The 8079-nt window shown below is 33.2% G+C and overlaps 1 pseudogene; it reads right to left on the reverse strand.

The window, feature by feature from the left end:
- Positions 1-371: 371 nt before the first annotated feature.
- On the reverse strand, positions 372-3775 carry LOC149549160 (E3 ubiquitin ligase BIG BROTHER-related-like; annotated as a pseudogene).
- Positions 3776-8079: the final 4304 nt, after the last annotated feature.

Raw genomic sequence — 8079 nt, forward strand, 5'->3', positions numbered from 1 at the left:
TTCCTTTCATATACTCTTTGATGTATGTAATCCATTTGGAAATCTTGTTTGACTCTTGCAATTTGGGAGAGAAAGGGGTTAAAGTTTTTTTACCACAACATTTCCTCTGAAAATGTTGGAGTCATTTTTGCGCCTTTTCTATTTTGACATCTGTGGTGACATGGCCATAGCATGATACTTGGAGGAAGGTAGCACATTAACAATGCTCAATTTTTGAATCTAATACATATGGGATTTCTTTGAGTCAAGCCATTCTAGATGTCTCTATCTCACAAGCTACAACTTCCTTCATTGGAATATGATCTTCATTCTTCACTCATCTGAATTTCTTCAAGGCATCTCTTTTGATATGATTAATCAACTCTTTCAAACTAGGTGAACTTGAAGGAAACAAAGACCCTCTTGTGTAATGGAGACTTCCTCGCCACACTACATACAAGGCATATCTTATTTATTGTAAGCCAATATTTGATGCAATAAGAATGGTACCAATGCTTGTAGGTAAGTGTCAATATTGTATCATCTTCTTCATATTTCACATGACATATGATACAACTTTTCTTTTAGTCCCAACCACTTCTCTTAGTGCTACTAGTTCCTCATACAACATATTTTCTAGATCAACATCTTGCAATTGATCACCCTAATTAGCCAAAGCAATCATATGAGTAGTCATTTCATGGTCTTTCCCATCCTAAAGTGCCTTTGCACAAGCTTCATCCCTGTTAAATAATGAAGGATCAATTTCTTCATTTGGATCATCAACCAATGCATGAGCTTCAAGTTCATCAGTAATAGCATCAAGCTCATCATTCTCACCACCATTATTGATATAGTCTTCATGTTCATAATTTCCACTTTTAGATGTTTCATGGTCACTAGATTTTTCATTCATTTGGAGTATGAACCACTAAAACAATTCATTGAACCCTTAAGCTTAGGTTGTATTGACATTAGGGATGATGCACAGGTCATCTGATGATGTGGACCTCCATACCATATGTTCCCACAAACAAGAGTAGCTTCATAATGTTGTAATAAACTTTTGAAATGGTTGAACTTTAGATAACAAAGGATCTTAAAAGGGAACATTGAAACATCATAACTTTATATTTCATAATCCATGATATTAAGATTACTTTGACTTCTCAAAAATATTTCAATCCACTCCATATCATTCGGCCTGATGCCATTAGTCGGGCCCCAAAAGTGGGTCTGGCTAATTTTTTATTTGTTTCCAAACAATTGAACTATCACATTTATCCATTAATCAGCTAATACATATCCAAATCAAAATCCATCATTGAACTAACAATTAAAACTCATTTTGTCACTTTCTTGCAACTTGTCAACTTTGTGGTAGTAGGTCCTTTGACTAGTCTTAAAAATTGACCAAATCGCCTAATCAAGCTCTGGAATCGAACATACCGATTCTTTGTTCAATAATCTTGTACTCTATCGAATCTCATCTCATGAAAAATTCCCAATCAAAAGATATTGACTATCAAAGTTTCCTTCTTGAAATTGCATGCAAGAAAACATGTTAGAAAATAATAAATCTCATTCGAAATTGGCTTTGAAAACTAGGCAAACTGACATTTGGGGGTACAAAAACTGGGGCATTGGTTCACTGTCATGAGGAAATATGAATCTATGATTAGGCCTCATTACAAATAACTGAGAACAAATGGAAAGCGGTAAAAATGGCCTACTCAAATTTTTAGACTAAAAGCACTAGCAGAAAAGTAGTTTTTGCAAATGGAATGGACCTAGGAAAGTGTGTAGATGGATTCGTCAAGATTTGGAAATTGATACACTAAAAGCATTTTCAGAGTAGAACATAGAGGTACAATCCATTTGATCTCTTCTATAACAATTTTTTAGAGATGACATTATGAATATGGGTACTGACCAATCTGCCTTTCTTGACACTAGTAAAAAGTTATAAATTGCATTTGGAATCATGTTTGAAAACTAATCAAACGGATTTGTCATAAGCTCTAAATTGAAACATGGAAAGTATCTGACTCTAGAATGCAATGTAAAATGAATTTTTTCATTTTGGTCAACTAGGTCAAATTTATAACAAGTCAAACAAGGCTTCCCAAAATTTAGAATAATTCACATAAGCATGACATCGATAAATGGCCAACTTTGAGGGATTGAAAACCTAGTGAAACAGATTCAAAATGACTTGATATTTGAAACATAGGCTCTTTGGCATGGAAACTAAATATTCCCAAAGAAGAAAGTAATTAAATGTAACTTTATGTGAGATATTTAATTGCAAACATGGCCTTGTATCACTGTTTGACACTAGGGCAAAAATGTAGATTTGGACATTACTCAAAATGGGACTTCATAGAATGACTCAGAATGACAATTTATCTTCATGTAACATAGAGGGATACTGAAATCAAGGTGTTAGAAATATTAAACACCTCTTAGGAATCAAATGGACAACCAGGTACATATGCATCAAAAAACATTTATAGGGCTTAATTTTTTCAATGGTACTCAAAGTCAAGGATTCAATTTTGAGTCCCAATAGTGGCTCTATCTAGGGATGCATGTCCCTTGCAAGCATGGAAAGGATTTAGATCTTTGGAAAAAGCATACCATTACCAAAAAAATTCTCTCCAACAACTTTATTGAAAGCAAGAACAACTACTCCTATTATGTACAAACAATGGCCTCAGGCCACCAAAAAGTTTTCAAAACTCCTTAGCTCTATCATACACCTGATTCTCATTGACATCTTCTTGAGGTAAGGTAGAAAAATCTCATCTATCAGTTTCACCAATCAAATTAGCATCTTGAAACAAAACACTTGGTAAAACTAAATTCACACCTTCATTCTCATAGTGCATGTACAAATTAACATTAACTTCTATATCATACTCACTATGAAAAAAAAAATTAGAATACTCATGTAAACTAGAATCATTTTGAAAACTGTCATCCACATATGACTATTGCATGCTATTGAGTGGAAATAGGAATAATTCATATTCTACTTTGTTCAACAAGTTGCAAGTGTCAAGATTTTGCAATTCATCTTGTGTAACTTGGTATGAAGAGTTTATGAAATCTAACCGTTGCCTACTAGCAATCATATTACTCATTAAATTAGATTTACTTTTTGCTAAAACCTCTTCAGAATCAAACAACTGATTAGTCACCAAGCATGAAAACTTATTCTAAAAGTTTTGATCTACACTATACTAAATGTAATCATTTTCTTCATTTAACAAAATGTTAGAGTGAACCTTGAACTTATCTCTACAAGACTTATCAGCACATAAAGAAAAACCATAATCAAATTGACAACTTTCATTGTTTTTGTCTTCATCACATGAAACATCAAAACATATTGTAGCAAAACCAACATGAGAAGAATTTGAAACAGCATCAAACTTCCCTTCACTAACATCCCCTGCATCCAAAAAGTCATCATGTGTAAAGACATTTGAGGTACTATCATATATATATCTTTCCTAATCAAAATTTGGGTAAGTAACTTGACTAAATGAAGAAACATTATGAAGGAAACTATGAGCATCCTCAGAAACACTTACATGCTTTTCAAAATCATGAGCCAACAAAGCTGAAATTTCATTGGGGCTCAAGAAGATTGCCTCACAAATCTTCTCCTAGCTATGATTATTATCCGAATGACATAAAGAATTCACAATAGCAAAATCATTAGTATAACAATCTGAAAAATCAAAATTATTATAATATTCATTCTTATTATGTCAAGCACTACCTCCATTACTGTTATAACTTTCTTTAACTTCATATTCACTATCACAAAGTTTACTTTCACTTTCATATCCATCTTCCTTATGCTGATTGTAATTATTTGATTCATTAACATTTGAATCCATCTCTTTAGATTCGGAAGACAAATCATCTCTCTATATAGATTCATTATATTCATTGCTACCTTGACTTTCAACACACCCTTTATTATCATTAGGAGATATATCATGAACTCCATACTTATCACTTTCCATCTCCTCAATGAATCTTTCAACTTAAAAAAACCTTTTTAATCTTATAGGTGTTGGCCAATTAACTAAATTAGGCACTAAAACATCAAGGAAAACATTAGGTAGGGAAGATTCCTCAAGTCTAGAATGAAAAGGCATCTTGTTGATTATTGACTTAAGCCTTAGATAATATTGTTTGACATTTAGACCTTGAGTACTTCCTACTTCAATTCTTATAACATTGACAATCTTTTTGTAGATCAACTTATTTAACATAACAATGTTGTTACTTATAGTCTCTAAACTTTCAAAACTTGGAAAACTGATCTCAGATCTAAGATCTGACTCCATCTTGAAATAAAATTTATACCTCTTTATTTTAGTGCTGAAAATCACTAAATAGAGGCAACCATGTTTTTTACATTTGACTTCCATGAAAAGAAAACATGAAAACCAAAATACCTCAAGTGTCGATGCAAGATTTTGATCTGTTATTTTGACATGGGTGCATACTAAAAATCTTTCACATGATTGATAAAAACATTGTAGAGCCACCACCTCCTTGAGAGAGGATAAAGAAATCATTGCTATGCTTTAATTTTTACATTTCTCCTTTTTATAATAGTAGATTGCAAACAACACTTCAAAAACTTATCAAGAATTCAAAATTTCCTTTTCAAGGGACTATCAAAAGCTTTAGATCTTCCCTTACAACTAAAAATCCTTCAAAATATTGCAATGAAATCAACTAGGAACAAATTGGTACAGAGATTGAAAGTCACCACTCACACTTTGTGAGAAATAAAACATAATTTGTCACTTGAAAAATATGAACCAGACCTTCAATGTAGGGGAAACTTGCAAATCATTAACACCTTGAAAAGAAAATACACTTCATAAATCCATTCTTGACTCTAAACTTTCTCAACGACACTTGCCAAAAATGAATTGATTGAAGATATACTTATAAAAATCATAGATCACAATTTACATCCAAATTTACAACATATTTCTATCCATGAATAAAGCTTAACTAGGGAAAACAAAACTTCAACAAAGAAAGAGAAAACACCTCCCAACCTTACTGCTGTAGCAAATTCTTCCTATTGTATTGAATCTTCTTCAAATTCTCAAGGTTTTTCTATCATTTAGATTCAATACAATCCCCAATAGATTTTCCATTATGTTGGTGACTCATATGGGCAAAACCATACTGAATCTAGGATTGAAATATTCAATTAACACCAAATATTCTTGTCCTTTTAACAAGGTTTATTGCCATCTTATCTCCTCACCAGAGTCACCATTTTTTTGGTGTTTTAAAATGATACAAATTTAAAATTACACTGATGAGAACAAGATACATCTAAGGGTAGCTAACTCTCATCTTCAACATACCCTTTTAGACATCGGGCCAATTATAAGGCTAGACCCTTCTTCTACTTTAGGGTCTGCAAAACCTAGGTGTGTGTACCTCAGATTCACTCATATGGTACTAGTGCTAAACATATGCTTGAATCTATTAATATTAGATGAAACCCTCAGTTCTTCTAATGACTAATGCAATCATAGAGATCTACAATAACTAAATGCAAGACAATGCAATTCATAAGCTGAGTAAGGGAATTCTATTTTAGCTCTTCAACATAAAATATAAAGATGATTTGAATTTGATTTGATTTCATGTGGGTGGGGAAAGTGAATGAAAACCAAGTATGGATAACAAACTAATGATCTTGTAGTTGATCAGTGCCTCCTCCATTAGGCAATTCACAAATCTCTCTAATGCATTTTGGATATCTAAGACACATATCCTATGCTGAGACTCCAGATCTATCCATTTACCTTGTAAATTGGATATAAATATTCAATCTAAATCTCATTCTTACCTGATATCCTCCTAAATAAACCTACAGCCTTGCTGATTTCCCTGAATCATTTACACAATTCCTTGAATTATAAGCAATAATGAAACAACACATAGCCTTAAGCGACTGCAACTATGATATAGGCTCTTTGTTCAAAGAACATAAAATATTACAAATTATTGAGAAAGGAGACACAATTTAAAATGAAACTCAACAACTATTGTTCTTTGTATTGATTTCCTTGAAATAATACATGAAAAAGCATAAAATTGACTCACAAAATACCTAATAAACTAGACTGTACAATATACATATGATGTCATACAAGAGAGAAAATGGTGGGAATGAGAAACTGATGGGATGGGAAGAAGGTATCATAGCCAAAGCATAGCTTCATGGTATGGAACTAGCACATCCCAAATACTTTCCATTCAAACTTCATCAATTCCATAAACCATTTCAGCTTCAATTTCCAAATCCTAACTTTTCCCTCTTCTTCCAACCCCTAAAATGAAAGAGAAAAATTACATATATAGGATGAAAGAATTCCATCCAAACCAAGAGATATTTTCTTTTTTCTCTTTTCATTCCAAAAAGATCTGATTCTTTAATCATGACTCCAACTTCAATCCCAAAATTCATCATAGCTGAAAAAATAAATATCCCTTACAACTGAAAATTAGTTCCAAATTATACTAGAATGGCATAATATCCTCAAAATTAACTCAATAGACCTTTTACCATGTGTTTTTGCCATGCCTATAACTGTATTTTCAATTTTCACACATTTCACTAAGAAGGCCCAAATTTTACATTTCTACCTATAACTTGAACCAATGACTTCCTGTGCAAAAACAAACTCCAAAATTGGAAATTTGGTCTTCTCTTGGTTTTGGTGATATATAATATGCCTATATTTTCTTATTGGGAACTCCTAGAATCTTGATTTGAAAATCAAGCTCGTGCTATATCCTCAAGATTGCACTTTATTTTAAATTTTTATGCAAGAATTTTTTCATTTTCTAAAGTTAAAACTATAGGATTAAAGAAAAAGTTATTTAGAATTCGTGCACATATCCTTTAAGAGGAAATATTAAAAATAATTAATTTTTTATGCCTTTTGAAATTTCCCTCCCTTTACACTATGGGTGAAACCTCATTGACCGTTAGTGACATGTGTCAATTCCTAATTGGCCTAATTTTGCACAGTTGGCTAACATATGCCACGTGGCTATCACATGCCATGTGGTTGCCACATGTCCACCACGTCACTAGTCACCATGTTGCATTATGAGTCAGCATCGTGCCATGCCATCACAAAATAGTGACCACGTGACATGTGTCTTCTCCTGCCACCTTAGCACCTCGAAAAGCATGCTATGTCTGAAGCATCTACCATGTGTCAATTTCTAATTTTTTAAAGTTAGCCTGACATGTCACTTCCACAGCACCTAGTTTCTACATCACCACGCCACCTCCATCCAAGTGGGCCCCATAATCTCACCAAATTTTTATGGTTTTCTAGGAGGTCACCATGTTGCTTGCTGGAAAACCTCTCATTTTCCAGTGGTCACATGGTGACCACTAGATTTTAGCAATTTTTTTGGCATTTTCTTTGTTAGTGCACTTGGTCAAAAATTCCTCAATTTTTGTGCCAGTTGGCTATCCATGGGTGGGGTCCCTACGCATGAGCCTTGCCTTCTAAAAGGCACACATATTGTAGACACTTGAGAAGTGTGTGAAATTGTATTTAGAGACTAAAAACATCCCCTACACGAGCAATATGGGACTAAATGCTTTGCATTGTTTTTTATTTTGGCTATGTTTTCCATGACTGATCAAGGTGAACTAGAAATATTTCTTGGCAAAAGTGGAGGTACAATTCTAGCTAGAAACATATTTGGCAATACAAAAATTTGTGAATTTGTGTTTGCATTGTAGGAAGTCCCTGCAACACTTAGTGGGTTGCTTGCACATTTCCTTTGATTCAACATCAACGACTCTCCTTTTCACCCTCAATAATGGTGTTGGGGTTAGATTCCTTCTTTGACACCACTTTTCTTGTTTTCTTCATCTTACACTTTCCCTCACTTTGTTCATTCTCAAATTTTTACCACTTCATTGATCTCCATTTTCTTCAAGAGCTTTTGCTCTATCCTAGTGAACTCAATCTCCTTCTTTGATTCAATCTATTATAGGTCCACTTTCTTCGTAGT

The sequence above is a fragment of the Cupressus sempervirens genome, chromosome 7 (assembly GCF_028749045.1).
Source record: "Cupressus sempervirens isolate cs-2001-9-10 chromosome 7, ASM2874904v1, whole genome shotgun sequence".
Taxonomy (NCBI): domain Eukaryota; kingdom Viridiplantae; phylum Streptophyta; class Pinopsida; order Cupressales; family Cupressaceae; genus Cupressus; species Cupressus sempervirens.